The sequence below is a fragment of the Rhinopithecus bieti genome, unplaced genomic scaffold, assembly GCF_001698545.2.
Source record: "Rhinopithecus bieti isolate Rb0 unplaced genomic scaffold, ASM169854v2 scaffold_33326, whole genome shotgun sequence".
Classification (NCBI taxonomy): Eukaryota; Metazoa; Chordata; class Mammalia; order Primates; family Cercopithecidae; genus Rhinopithecus; species Rhinopithecus bieti.
Window position 1 is genome coordinate 2,381,004 of NW_016814921.1, and position 16,282 is coordinate 2,397,285.

Here is a 16,282-nt window from a genome sequence, read left to right on the forward strand (position 1 = left end):
AAGCAGCACTGAACATTATTTAAAAGCAAAACAAAACAAACATTTGCTTAAAAAAAATCTAGCAAGTGATTATCTTATGAAGGTTCTATTTTCATAATGATTTGTTTAACATAGTTTGACTTTTTACTATTTTTCTGAAGTTTAATTTTATATAATCTTTATATATATAAAAGTTTAATTTTATATAATCTCTTCCTTATATCTAGAGACAGAATTTGGGAGCAAAACAAGATTTTAGAATCTTCCCATTATAAATTCCTAAAAAGATGATGCCTGGAGAATAGCCTCTTTTCAAGAACCAAAATACAGTCACTTTATCCCTCAAGTAATCTAACTTACAAAATGTTTGCCTTTCAATTGACAGTGGTGTTACCTTTCAAAATGCTTATTATTCTTAAATTTTCATTCTATTAAGATACATTAATAAGTTTCTTTGATATTAGTAAGAGCCATGCAGATTTATTGTGGTGAAAATAGACAGGTATAATTTTATGTTAGATTATAAAATACACCCTAATGACTCTCAAATGGATTGTTAATTCTTTTGTGCTTAAAGAAGATCTATGTGTTTGACATGCTTTGATGTTTTATACATTATCTTCAGCCAAATAAAGGAAGATATTGCAAGATCAATGAAAATACAGAAATGTATGGATGATGAGCTGAAACTTTGTAAACAAACACACAATGGACATCTAGACTTTATCTTGAAACTTTTCTCTGTGTTGTGTTTTAAAATCCAGATAAGATTCATAAAATTGAAAGAAATGTAATATGATTAAGAAGTAATTTCCAAAATTTTAAATTAAACTGAAATTAAGAGGACTTATTAAAAATACACATTCCTGGCCAGGCGCGGTGGCTCAAGCCTGTAATCCCAGCACTTTGGGAGGCCGAGACGGGCGGATCACGAGGTCAGGAGATGGAGACCATCCTGGCTAACACGGTGAAACCCCGTCTCTACTAAAATACAAAACTAGCTGGGCGAGGTGGCGGGCGCCTGTAGTCCCAGCTACTTGGGAGGCTGAGGCAGGAGAATGGCGTAAACCCGGGAGGCGGAGCTTGCAGTGAGCTGAGATCTGGCCACTGCACTCCAGACCGGGCAACAGAGCTAGACTCCGCCTCAAAAAAAAAAAAAAAACAAAAACAAAAAATACACATTCCTATTGCTGTTGTAATCTTTGTGTAGGAATGCAGAATAAGCTTACTCAATGTTTTCTTAAATTAAATAGTTATTAATCTTCTAGATATCACCATTTGTTGGAATTCAAGAGTTATGAATGGCCCTCACCATACCAGTGCTTTCTGACTGAACTCCTCTCTATGCTAAATGCAAGAGACCCAATAGTTAGGCAGGTATAACTTCGCCCCTATTCTGTCTGAAGAAGTTACAGAAGACTGATCATAGTCCCTCTGCAACCCCTAGGATTAAGGGTTCTCTTATAAAAGGGAAGGGGGAAATGTCAGAGGCATTAGAACCAGAGCAACTCCATTTTGAATAGGGACTGAGTAAAATAAGGCTGAGACCTGCTGGGCTGCATTTCCAGGAGGCTAAGGCATCCTAAGTCACAGAATGAAATAGGGGGTCAGCACAAGATACAGGTCATAAAGACCTTGCTGATAAAACAAGTTGCAGTAAAGAGGCCAGCTAAAACCTACCCAAACCAAGATGGCATTGAGAGTGACCTCTGGTTGCCCTTACTGCTACACTCCCACCGGCACCATGACAGTTTGTGAATGCCATGGCAATGTCAGGAAGTTACCTATATGGTTCAAAAATGGGAGGTACAAATAATCCACCCCTGTTTAGCATATAATCAAGAAATAAGCATAGAAAAGGGCAACCAGCAGCCCTTGGGGCTGCTTTGCCTATGGAGTAGCCATTCTTTTATTCCTTTACTTTCCTAATAAACTTGCTTTGGCTTTAAAAAATAAAAAAAATACATATTTCTCAGCATATCTTTTTATTCAAAACTTCCCACTGATGGCTTTCTTGTGTATCTATGTATTTGTTTGGTTTAGTATTCACCAATTGACTTAAATGATGACAAAGGAGAGTTGGCATGCATTTGCAGGAGGTGTATAATTAAGAGGATGTAATTAAGGATTATTGCTGGATGTGTTTACATTAGGGATGTAATTAGGAAGAAAGAAGAGACAGTGGAATAGCCAAGGCATGGATGCCAGAATGTGCTTGGAAACTCAGAAACTGAAATGTATTTCTTTGTAGGAGAAACTGCCATGGTCATCCCAGTCATGTGCTGTAAGAGCAATGACAGCAATGGAATAAGGAGGAGTCCGAAAGCCACCATGCCCAGAACCACCAGCCTCAAGCAAATCATCTTCCCTTGTCCTCTTGCTCTCATCTTACCCTTCCAGACATGGTATACTATTTTTATGTGTGTTCTTATTTTCTCATGAGTAGACGCATTAACGTGATGAGTTTAACTACAGTTCATTTTATTTATGAGTCTCTGGTTAAATGTTAATAGCCTGAAGTCAAGTATCAAACAAGAATTTAGGGCTAAAGATCTTGCAAGTTGTACTTACTGCCTATGCAACAACGTTAGGATCCCGCCAATCCTGTTTCTTTATATATTTTGATGTTATCAAGAGTGAACACTTACTATGCTTTTTAAATGCCCATAACTGTTCTAAGCATCCTGGATATGTTAACTCATTTAATCCTCATGATGTGCACATGAGACAGCTACTATTATTATCATCTATTTTAAGGTCGAGGAAACTAAATCAATAGAGAGGTTAAGTAATTCACCCAAAGTCACACAGCTGGTGAGAGGCAAAACTAGCTATGACTACAGAATATGTGCTGTTAACAATCATACTACCATCTGTGCCTTTTTACAGTTGGTAGATAAATCTTTTATGATCATGTCTTATTATAAGAAGGAGTAAAAATTATTCGATTGGACGTATGCTGGATTGTTCATATTGCATAGACAGTGATGGGGAGTTTTCTCCAGTTGTTTAAGTCTGTTTTATGTTTTGAATATACAGCTTGCACCATTACAATATCACTTGACATGCTCTCTAATATCACCATGCAGATTCATTCTCATCCTGTCTATAGTGTGAATAACTCATAGCCTCAAGATTAGCACAATAAAAACAGATTCTTAATAAAACAACATGAGATTCTATTCAAAGACTCGAAGGAAGCTGATCTCATGTCCATTAAACTGCTAGTTGGATCTGTTTGAAAAACTTCCAAAGGGTTAGTATATGTGTTTCAGTGCAGTGTAATGAAAATTCAGGACTGGTGGGGGATTTAGTAAAAGTGAAAAGAAAGGAGAAGTTAAAATCTGAAGCAAAGCAGACTTTTCAGAAACAATTTATCGTTCCTCAGTTATACAGAGCCTTCATATATAGAGAAAGGTTAACCTTAGACAGAGCTTGCCCTGCATATCAGTAATCTTTATTATTGAGACACAACAACTTTATTTCATAATCATCTTCTTCCGGCCAACCAGCTGTGATTACTCAAGGAAGATTAACTAAAACCTGATGGATTTCAGCCCCTATTCAGCAATGCCAGCCAAATACTATAATTACACAGGATGCAGGCTGAGATAATGTCGACCTTGTACTTAGAGATAGTCCTAGATAAGTTGAACGGTCAGATTTGCAGGTCAGGTTTTTCAATCACTGGGGCTGTATCTGTAAAGGGAAAGAGACAGGAAAAGAGGAAGAAAAGCAAGCAAAAAACCTCTCATCATTTTAGCCATACTGAAATAAGGCATTTAATAAAGACAAATACTTCAACAGATAGGAGTGGGTTCACCAGTACAGATCTTAGAAGTTGTGTGGAAGATGTATAGTTCCTAAAGTAAATGTCATCTCTGCCCCTCCTGAGTCCATGTATTATGTGGATGGGACGTGTGTGAGCCTTTCCATTTGGCAGTTTGCACTTCATGCTGCTGATGTTATGAAATTTACATTAAGTTGGAAAAACAGTCTTTGTCATACTTTGTCGTTTTGGAGGAAATGGATTTCCTTAACAAGAGCACCACTTTATTTCCCCTATGAATTCAGATACAGAAAATGTTCCTGAATGGCATTCTACCAAATAGAAAGGCTGCTAAGGAAGGACTTATTATTCTAAAAATTTTAATGACCCAGAAGCAAAATATTTTTGGTCTTTATATTGTAGACATAAATGCTTAAATTCAGATTTCAAGTGCCAAGACCTCTGAGATATTACTGTTGGAACTCAACCAAAGATGAGGGATGCAGGAGGTATTTGTTAGTGGTTAATGAATAATTCCTTAAATCATTTGGTTATTAACTAGTTCAAAATGCCTCACCTCTAGAGCTTTGTAATTTTATGAAACTACGCAAAAGTTTCTCTGCTTTAATAAACTTTATGTGAAATGTGAAAATATTTTACATATATCAAACGTGGTTTCCTTTTAACGATTTCTGAGATGCTGCATATTCAGACATTTGTGCCTTTGCCCGTGAGCCTTCTTTTTTAAGGGATAGCTTCGTTCCCACTCATTTTCTCCTAGTGAACTCCTATTCATTTTTCAAAGCCTACATCAGGACAATATGTTTTTGTTATTTTTGTTACAATGTTTCTTTTTCTTTATTCTACTAATTAATTGCCCCTTCCCCTTTGGGTTCATAGTATAATAGTCCTTCCTCCATTATACTGTGTATCACCTTTTATTACTATTATTATTATTATTATTGGTTAATTGGCCATTTCTCCAGCTAGAGCTCTTTAAGGACATTGATGGTGGCTTTATTTTTCTTTGATCTCTAGCATAAAAGAACCAGGAACATGATAGGCCTTTAATAAATATTTTTTGAAGACATGAGTACATAAGTAAATAGTGAAGTTATTCTAAAGAAACAGGTTAGTTTTTAGTACAGCTGCTAAATTTTGAGTCTTTCAAAATATCAAAGAGGATTGTGTTTTTAATATGTAAGGCCAATTGTAGAGTAGGAAGCTACTGAAAATGACATTGCTCTTGAGTATGTTAGAACAGTTCCTTATTCTTTATGTATCCATAGAGAAAAGGAAAAGTCTTCTTAACTCTCCAGAAGAATTAGTAAGAGGAGCATTTCTAATTTCTTTCCACCCACTCACTCACTCTCCTTCCACTGACCGTTGAAAATGGGGGAAGAAAAAAAGTATGGTTGGCTAAAGGTTTTCTGGATCCTCCCCAAATTTCTTTGGCTCTGCTCTTTACCTTCTGGCAGTCTCAACAGAGGAAACCCGCATCTTTAGATGAGTGGGTGCTATGGATTGATTGTGTCCTCTCAAATTATTGTGTTGTGAACTTAATTGCTAATGCAATAGGGTAGGGCCTGATGGGAGGTTTATAGGTGGAAGGGACTAATGCTGCCATAAAAAGGTCTTGAGGGAGTGAGTTCTATTTCTTCAGCTTTTCTGCCATGGGAAGACATAGAGTTTGTCTCTCTCTTGCTCTTCCATCTTCTGCTGTGTCAGGATGTAGCAAGGAAACCCTGATCAGATACTGGAATCTAGACCTTGGACTTTGCAGCCTCTAGAACTGTGAAAATGCAGTTCTAGGGGCCTGGTGTGGTGGCTCATGCCTGTAATACCAGCACTTCGGGAGGCTGAGGTGGGCGGATGATGAGGCCAGGAGTTTGAGACCATCCTGGCCAACATGGTGAAACCCCGTCTCTGTTAAAATACAAAAAAATAGCTGGGTGTCGTGGCGGACGCCTATAATCCCAGCTACTCAGGAGGCTGAAGCAGGAGAATTGCTTGAACCCAGGAAGCAGAGGTTGCAGTGAGCCAAGAAGAGGCCGTTGCATTCCAGCCTGGGTGACAGAGTGAGATTCTGTCTTAAAAAAAAAAAAAAAAAAAACAGTTCTGTTCTTTATAAATTACCCAGTGCATGGTATTCTGCTCTAGCAGCACAAAAGGAACTAAGGCAATCGGTATTTTCAATGTAGGGGATATTATTAGGCCTGCAGAAGAGTGTGGCTTTATCAGTAACCCAAAGCTGTTCATTTTTGTTGATAACAAAGGTAATATTTGACCTTAATTTATCTGACTCCTATATTCATCTTTACTAAGTGTCCAGTCTCAGGTAGGGGAAAGGAGGTATTAATTATTGTACCCTGCTACCACCAAATAAATCCAAAATAATGTCTCTAGTTGTCCATTTCCAGAATATTGTGGAATTATAAAATTTTAGTGAACTCTTACTATGAATACACTGTAATTAATTCAAATTTAATATTTTAAATTACAGAGTTGAGGCAGAGATACCAAATAATCTTATTTACTAAAAAAATTATTTCAGAATCCCTTAATTATCTGCCTTTTCAGAGAATGACATCAGGCACGTAGGGTTTGTAGAGGTCTAAACTGTCATCCAATACAAGGGTTGAATAGAGACCACATTCTAGTTGAAGACATTAAGCCATCTTCTTTCAGCCTGAATCTAGTAATCAGAAGCTCACTAACTCTTGATGCTTCCTGCTTGCTAGTTAGATAACTCCAATGATTAGAGAGTACGTTATTTTAGTGAGTAATTTATTTTCTTTGTAAATTTTTCTAATTTTACTCTCTGGTGGAATATAAGCAATCTATTTTATATTTTTTCCCCTATAAATCTTTATATTGTAATGTTATTTCTTTGAAATCAGGGATCATGTATCTTTCATATGCATATCCTCCTTCTTTGCTTAGTATTAATATAAAAAAACATCTTTTGAGCACTAGGCACTGTGCCTGGTGTTTGTCATAAAAATGAATAAGATATGATTCCTTTCCTCAGGAAGGATATACAAAAAAAGGCTATACAAAATATATACAAAGAAATGCATACAAGCTGTGGTATAAATTGCTGTAATGAAAGCATGTACAAAATGCTAAAGGAAGCTGAGAAAGAGAGCATCTAATATGGCTTAGGAAAAGAGGCTGAACTAGCCATGGAGAAATTTTTGGGTGAGTCTTAAAAGAGAAATTTTCCTGGCAGAAAAAGAGGGGAAGAATTTTGGAGTCAGTGATATCAGCATGTCCAAAGGCACAGAGGAAAGAAAGTTTGCAGCACACATAGTAAACATCAATGTGCAAGGTTGCTGAAGTGAGTGAGTGTGTGGAGAGTGGCGGAAGAGCCCAGAAATGAAGGTGCTCAGAGCATGAATGGCTTCCTATAACCTACTAAGGATCTGGATATTGACTTAAGGAAAGAAAAGCCACTTTAAGATGTAGAATAAGAAAATGGCTATGTTACATATATTAGAAAAAATCACATAAGCAGTAGTACAATGGAAATATGATGAAATTAAAAGCAGGAAGATCATTTAGAAAGTTCTTGTTTGCTTGTTTGTTTCTCTTTGGATTTTTGCAATCGTACAGATGACTGCTGAATAAGGGACAGTGGGAATGCAGATTACAAATAAAAGTTGGACATGAAGGGTTTTTAGCATGTACAGTATATAGGATTTGTGGTTGGATAAAGGTGGGATGAGGGACAGAAGAGATTTAGGAAATAAAAGAAGTTTGTCCAGGTTTGGTTTCTTCAGGGGTGTTCAGGTAAAAGAAAGTTCAGAATAATACAAGCAGTAAAGGCATGAATCTTGGAAGAGAGTTCCAAGACTGATAATATTATAGAATTGTGAACCTCTAACATATGAGTAGTACTTGAACCATAGAAATGTGCAATGCAAGAAAATGCCATGATCAAGACCCTGGGGAACATTGGCACTTCAGAGCCTATTACAAGAGAAGGCCAGCAAAGTAGACTTAGAAGAATTGTTCAGAGAAGTAAGAGGAAAACCAAGAGAAATTAGGGTTATGGAGGCCAAGAATGAAGAGATTTTTCTGGAAGTAGGGAGAAGTCATCATTGTGAGAGGACATCGTTTCCTGCCTGTGAAATTCCTTGTGGAAAGATAGAGGTAAAATTTAAAGAAAAAAAGACACCATTGAAAATGTTTAAAATACTAAAATACCAGTCTCATAGATTGATGCGACTTTAAAAGCAATTAATGAAAAGAATAAAAAGATAAAAGGTCATGTTAAACAAGGACTGATACTTTTCCGGTGGATTTCTTGATGAAGTCATTGTTGATCACCCTTACACAAGAGTGATTTGTGTGAGTTGAAATGGTGAAATAAAAAGCAGAGATGCTGTATTACAGACAGTGGCTGAGCTAGAAGATATTATATCAATGAACATATAAAGACTATAAAAATAATTGAGCTTCTTAGGGTCCTTTGCTTGTCTATTTTATTTATTATTTTGCTTTTTCTCCTTTTGAAAAAAATTACACCAAGCAGATTTTAATACCATACTACATATTAAGATAGGAATATTTGAATCAAACACCCATAGTAGATTTATGGATATGTTTTCAAAATCTCTTTTCACTGATTCTGGGGAACCAAGTAAAATTTGCCAGTCTCAGTCTTAATAGAGTCAATGTGATCAACCTTGTTCACTGCCTATGGGAGGATGTATGGACACCATTATCACTTCCAATCTTGCCCCATGGTTTGCCTGAGCAGCCATCACTCACACCTAAAAGGCTTCCAAGATTTGCTACATATTTATATACCTTTCTTGAATATAAAATCCATAATATAAAGTGTGTTATTGAACTGAAAGTTCCCAAATGCCTGTAAAATTCCTTGTGGAAAGTTATAGGTAAAATTTAAAGAAGGAAATAAAAAAGACGCTATCTAAAAAGTTTAAAATAGCAGTCTAACAGATTGATGCAACTTTAAAAACAACCACTACTGGGTATATACCCAAAGGATTATAAATCTTATATAATCATGCTGCATATAAGATCACATGCACATGTATGTTTAATTGTTCACTATTCACAATAGCAAAGACTTGAATCAACCAAATGTCCATCTGTGACAGACTGGGATTAAGAAAATGTGGCACCTATACACCATGGAAATATTATGCAGCCATAAAAAAGGATGAGTTTTGCCATCCTTTGTATGACATGGATGCAGCTGGAAACCATCATTCTTAGCAAACTATCAACACTAGAAGAGAAAACCAAATAAAACACCGACATGTCTCACTCCATAGGTGGGAAACTGAACAATGACATCACTTGGACTCGGGAAGGGAACATCACACATCGGGCCCTATCATGGGGAGAGGGAGGGGAGGGATTGCATTGGAGTTATCACCTGATATAAATGACGAATTTATGGGTGCTGACGGAGTGATGGGTGCAGCCAGCACCAACATGGCACAAGTATACATATGTAACAAACCTGCACGTTATGCACATGTACCTAGAAACTTAATAGTATAATAAAAAAAATTTAAAAAAAGAAAAGAATATAAAAGATTAATGAGAAATGCTCTATTCTGACTTATATGAAATTATTTAGAGAAGTCCCTATTAATGGCTTAATAATGGTAACAAATTAATTGTGTTTGGAGAAAATAGATTTTTTTTAAATCCCTAAGTAATGCCCAATTTAATGCTCAATTTTTTATTTTGGGTTTTGTCAGTTGGAAAAGAAAGAAGTTAAATTTCCTGGAAATTATATTTGATAATAACACAGTAATTTAATTATCTTGTCATTGTGCAGACTGATAGTCAAGAAAATGACGTGCCATGGTAGATGTTTTGCTGACTTACTCTACAACTCAATTACAGCAGTATTTAAGGGCAAAGAGAAAATGACTAGAAGTTACATTAATTTCATTGCAACTTTGACTTGTAGTTATTTTCCGTCTGATTTGGTAGGAGTTGGCTGAAGCTATTTCATGGAAATGATACTTATTTTTCTTTTTTAACCCTATGACCTCTTCTTGAAAATAAATCTCTTCATTGACAGGCTCATTCAGAGTTGGTCTCAAATATTTTCCCCATCTCCCAGGTCTTCAATTGGAAACCTGCCTGAATGGCCCTAGGGAATAACAAGCTTCTAACTACATTACATGATCACTTCTTTGGAAATATATTTTGGTATCCATAGTTTTGATCTTCTATTAAGCAGTTGATTTTGCCATTAAGTTACGTGTCTGTTATGAGTAGATGCTATTTCACTTGGTTGAAAATCCCCAAAGCAGGGCTTCAACAGGACAGGCATTCATTTCTCTGTTATAGAAATGAAATCTGAGGGTACTTATTTCAGGTGCGGATGGCACTGTGTGGTGTCAGAGACTGAGGCTCCTTTGGTCTGGCTGCTCCCCCACCCTCAGCACATAATTTCTATCCCACGTTTCAAGAAAGCTCTTCTTGCTGTTGCCCCTTTATCAGCATTCCAGCCAGCAAGGGGTAGGAAGGGTGGAGAAAAGACAGGCCTCTCTTATTAAGGACATTTCTAGAAAATGGCACACAATGTTTACATTTACATTCTATCAGCTAAAACTTAAGCACAGGCCCACACCTGGCAGAAATGGAGTCCGGGAAGTGTAGTCTTGACTCCAGGTGGCCACATACCCAGCTAAGCCTGAGAGTTCTATAACTAAGGAAAGAGGGGAGACTGGATCCTGGAGAAAAAACAGTTATCTCTACCACAGTTTTCTTCTCCCTGCTCAGCCTGTCACATCATCCCTGCCATTAAATCTCAGTTTGTGGTCTTCCTATTCAACTAGAGCTTTTTTGGATATTAGCAACTCCTTTTCTTTGGCTATTGGAAAAATGGTTTCTTTGCTCTTGTCTTTATATACTGTACTTGTATTTGTGTTTATCATGTTTTTTCTCATCTATTAAACAGTATTCCTTAAGGAAAAAAGTCTTATGTATTCCAAGCCTAGTTGCACAGTTATGCACCCTGAGGAAATTTGGTAATACAATGACTAAAAGTCAGAGGTACATTAATTAAAGATATAAATGAATATTAGTACTGTTCTTGCCAGAACAAGGTTTCTTTAGAAATATCATAAAATTGGGCCAGGTGTGGTGGCTGACGCCTGTAATCCCAGCACTTTGGGAGGCCGAGGCAGGTGGATCACCTGAGGTCAGGAGTTCGAGAAAAGCCTGATCAATATGGTGAAGCCCCGTCTCTACTAAAAATACAAAATATTAGCCAGGTGTAATGGTGGTCACCTGTAATCCCAGCTAGTTGGTAGGCTGAGGCAGGATGATTGCTTTAACCTGGGAGGTGGAGATTGCAGTGAGCCGAGATCATGTCTGGGTGACAGAGGGAGACTCCATCTCAACCAAAAAAAAAAAAAAAAAAAAGGAAAAGAAATATCGTAAAATCTATTATGTCTTCCTAGGAAGCTGCTCTTCTCCATTCTAAGTCTTTTGTTTGATGTACTTCTGAGCTCTGCTCTCTGTCAGAGGCACTGTGGTTTTCCATTCATGAGGGACGTCTGAAAAGGTGTGTCTTGTAGCCTGGAAGGTGAGATCCAAGAGACAATGTCCTCAGATATACACTGGGAGAATCCCTGAAAATATCCATTTTCCACAGCAACAATGAAACCGACACTCTATGACTGAATAGTTCTTTATTCTCTCAAAGTACTAGGAAGAGATGTGAGAATGAGAATAAATACAAATGAATTGGTGCATACTTACTGATTGAGATTTTCTAAATCAAGCTATGACTGTTTTATGGACAGGTTAAAAGCCAATGTGGGGTAAACCAGCTTAATAATAATAATAAAACAGCCACTAGAGTTTCAAGATAAAATACATGACAGCCAGTTAAATTTGGAGTTAAAGAGTGAATTTTTTTTTATTATATATATGCCCTATGCAATATTTGGGATATATTTACACTAAAAAAGTTTCTATTTTTCTAAAATTCCGATGTAACTATGTTTCCTGTATTTTTATTTGCTAAATGTGATTTATGTTTTACTCTATCCATGGCACTTTGTAAGACTCTTCTCTCAAAAGGTGGAGAGTATTTCTCTACTCTGCTGAATTGGGGATGGCCTTAGACTTTCTTTGGCCAAAAAACATGGACCAAGAAACACTGCAAATTGGGCAAATTGGGGTACCCAGAGTTAGGCTGCACTAGTAGACCCCCCAAATGAATGAAGTTTCTCAGGTGAGCCTGGATGAGCCTACAGATAGACTACTCAGCCAAACCACAGAATCCTGTGAAAGTGCATAGCTATAGTTTCAACCTGTTGTATTTGGGGTAGCCTGCTAGGCAGCAATAGATATTTGATATAATATCTGATTAGAATGAGTATTTCTGATTAGAAATGAGTATTTTTGAGCCATTTGAAATGATGAATTTATAATATTTGTTATAATACTTAGGACAGTGACCTACTGTTTCTAGAGGGATGGCCAGATACTGAATGACTCTCCCAACGCATAATGTGTAAATAAGCCTAGATAAAATATTTTAAAATACCATTTTATGAAAGAAACATGTCTGTATTAGCACAAAAAGAAAAATAACGAGAAAGCAAGAATAAAGTGAAAAAACAAAAAACAACCAGGAGGCACTAGAGCACTGAGGCTAGAACAGATAAGATGAGAGCAAGGGCTGAAAATAGCCAAGACACTCATAAAAAATGACACGTTTTATTTTTTTCTTCTCATGCCTGCTCTCACCATTTATGAAGTACAGGTGAAAATTCACATACCATGTATCTAAATACTTAAAAATTATACCTGAAGCAAGCCCACAGCCTGGTCATGAATCCCACCAAGGGCCCCACAGCACATTCTCCACGGATGGCCTTAGAAACTCAGAGGCTAAAGGACCAAATCCTTGCCCAAGCCAACCCTTCAATCTGGTCTATCAAGTTGGTCTTCTGGGGTCAGGCAGGGCAGAAGCTGAGCTCAGGATTCCTGAATCCTGGCAGTGAATGAACCAGGTCAAAACCAGGCTGGAAACTGAGTAGGGCAAGCTCCCAGCTTCATCCTTCCCAGGCTGTTTTATAAATGCCCCATGAATCCAGACATCATTCTGAGGATGAGGAGGGAGGAATAGGCAATCTTAGGCAGCAGTGGAATTGAACATGGATCACTGAACTGACTGAATATAAATCCTAAATTAACTGAGCACAGACTCAGCATATATCTGGTGTCAAACTGGAAGTGATTGAGTTGCTTTGAGGTGACAAGAGTAACTATTTTCTGCTTTATGGTGTTAATAAAACAAGTTAAGCCTGGGCACGGTGGCTCACATCTGTAATCCCAGCACTTCTGAGGCCGAGGTGGGCGGATCACGAGGTCAAGAGATTGAGACCATCCTGGCCAACATGGTGAAACGCCGTCTCTACTAAAAAATACAAAAATTAGCTGGGTATGGTGGCACGCGCCTGTAGTCCCAGCTACTCAGGTTGAGGCAGGAGAATCGCTTGAACCTGGGACGCGAAGGTTGCAGTAAGCCGAGATCGTGCCCCTGCATTCCAGCCTGGTGACAGGGTGAGACTCCGTCTAAAAAAAAAGTTAAATAAATCTAGTGAGTTAGTTAAATGAATGAATGTAAGGAATTATCACAGTGCCTTATCCATAGTAAATACTCAGAGATATTATTATCGCCATTGGTGAAAATCTGGACTCTAAAAAAAACTGAGCTCAATTTATGAAATGAAAGACTGCCATTTAGATCTATTTCAGTCATATAAAGTAAACTCACTACAGTTATGAAAAAGATATATAATGATAATGACTGAGGAATGATACCTTATGCTCAAAATCAAAATAACTAATATTTCTACTATTAAACCCAACATCAGTGGTTTAATTTCAAGGTAACATCATCCATCACATGTAATTCATTCTGTTAGTTTCAGTTGTATTATTTTTGCAATTTTTGAATTCATACATTTGCTATGATTTTGTAGTTTTCAAGCTGTATTCTCTGATTTAGTTTTTTTCTATATTTAAGTAGTATCATTAAATAGTTAACACTAGTGGTCCTTAAAACATGTTCTCCAACAAGGAGGATTCCTTGCAATTCAAGCATTCAACAAATATATAGCTTATTAAGCAGTATATTATGTAGTGAATACACAGAGGTGAATTAAATAGACGTAGTCCTTTTTTCTTATGAGGCACAGAATTTATGAACAAGATGACAATAGACAAAAATGTTGAACCTAGAAAGAAGTAAGAGAAAAGTAATAAAATCAATAAGATAGTGCAGTACACTTTTATGAGAGATTTTAAAGTTCCAAAAATAAATTAATGAATGATAAGCAAAAGACAGAATTTTTCTTTCACATTTGTCTTTAGCTTACCTGAATTTTACTTTTATGATGAGAAGAAGAGATGCAGTGTCATTTTTTTCCTCCCATAGGAATACAGTGTTATCCCAGGACCATTTTTTAATGAGTTCTCGGTCAAATATAAAGTTTTGTAAATATCGGGATCTGGATTGTGGGTTTAGTTCCACCATTTCAGCAATACTATATTGATTTAAATGGTGTTTATCATAAGGTTTATAATAAGACTCAATATCTGGTAAGGCCAGTAGCTCATTGGATTCTGGACAAGAGGAACCCTTACCTTAATCCATACTTTAGCTGACCCACAGAAGTATTTTGTTTGGATTTGTTTGCATCTTGGTGTTTATATTTTTTTAGCAATCAATTGAGCAAAAGAGAATTATGAGAAGGATTCATGACAACTAAAGCCCCAAAGGCTAGAGGATAAAGGGGCTGAAAGCCACATACATACATGAGAAAAGGAGAAAAATCAGTTTTGTCCTTGATATGGTTTGGATTTGTGTCCCTGCCAAAATCTCATGTTGAATTGGAGGAGGGCCTTGGTGGGAGGTGATTGGATCATGGGAGTGGACTTCTCCATTGTGGTTCTCGTGATAGTGAGTGAGTTCTCATGAGATCTAGTTGTTTGAAAGTGTGTGATACTTCCCTCTTTGTTCTCTCTCTTTCCTGTTCTGCCTTGGTAAAACATGCTTGCTTCCCCTTCACCTTCCATCATGATTGTAAGTTTCCTGAGGCCTCTCAGTCATGCATCCTGTTAAAACTATGGAACTGTGAGTCAACTAAATCTCTTTTCTTCATAAATTACCCAGTGTTAGATAGTTCTTTATGGTAGTGTGAGAAAAGATTAATATTGAAAATTGGTACCGGAAGTGGGGCACTGCTATAAAGATACCTGAAAATGTGGAAGTGACTTTGAAACTGGGTAACAAGTAGAAGTTGGAACAGTTTAGAGAGCTCAGAAGAAGACAGGAAGATGTGGGAAAGTTTGGAACTTCCTAGAGATTTGTTGCATGGTTTTGACCAAAATGCTGATAGTGATAAGGACAATGAAGTCCCAGCTGAGGTGGTCTCAGATGGAGATGAGGAAGTTATTGGGAACTGGAGTAAAGGTCACTCTTGCTATACTTTAGCAAAGAGACTGGTGGCATTTTGTCCCGCCATAGGCTTCTGTGAAACTTTGAACTTGAAAGAGATGACCTAGGGTATCTGGCAGAAGAAATTTCTAAGCCCCAAAGTATGCAAGATGTGACCTGGCTGTTTTTAAAAGTGTATGTTTATATGTGTAAATAAAGAAATGGTCTAAAATTGGAACTTATATTTAAAAGAAAAGCAGAGCATGAAAGTTTGGAAAATTTGCAGCCTGGCTATATGGTAGAAAAGAAGAACCCATTTTCTGGTGAGAAATTCAAGTTGGCTGCCCAAATTTGCATAAGTAAAAAAGAGCTGAATGTTAATAGCCAAGGCAATGGGGAAAATGTCTCCAGGGCATTTCAGAGACTTTCATGGAAGCCCCTCCCATCACAGGCCTGGAGGCCCAGGAAGAAACAATGATTTCCTGGGCCAGGCCCAGGGCCCAGCTGCTCTGTGCAGCCTTAGGACATGATGCTCTGCATTCTGACTGCTCCAGCTCCAGTCATAGCTAAAAGGGGCCAACGTACAGCTCTGGTCATGGCTTCAGAGTGTGGAAGCCCCAAGCCTTGGTGGCTTTCACTTGGTATTGCACTTGTAGATATGCAGAAGGCAAGAGTTGAGATTTGGGAACATACACCTAGATATCAGAGGATCTGTGGAAATACCTGGATGTTCAGGTAGATGGCTGCTGCAGGGATGCAGACCTCACAGAGAACTTCTGCTAGGGCAGTGCAGAGTGGAGATGTGGGGTTGAAGCCCCCACACAGAGTCCCCATTGGGGCACTGCCTAGTGGAGCTTTGAGAAGAGGGCCACCATCCTCCAGATCCCAGAATGGTAGATCCACCAACAGCTTGCACTGTGTATCTGGAAAAGCTGCAGACACTCAATGCCAACCTGTGAAAGCAGCTGGTGTAGAGGACTATATCCTCTTGCAAATGAAGCAGGGCATTCCCCCATTAATATTATAAGTCCTGCTCTTGCAAATGAAGCAGGGCATTCCCCCATTAATATTATAAGTCC

At 37.7% G+C, this 16,282-nt stretch overlaps 1 long non-coding RNA gene across 1 annotated transcript in view; it reads left to right on the forward strand.

Annotated features, from left to right (window-relative positions):
• LOC108515605 (uncharacterized) overlaps window positions 1-16,282 on the forward strand; it is a 121,635-nt gene that overhangs the window by 64,855 nt on the left and 40,498 nt on the right. Inside the window, exon 2 of the long non-coding RNA XR_001881573.1 lies at window positions 2,231-2,384. This is a non-coding gene — a long non-coding RNA (uncharacterized LOC108515605). The remainder of the gene's footprint in view (window positions 1-2,230; window positions 2,385-16,282) is intronic.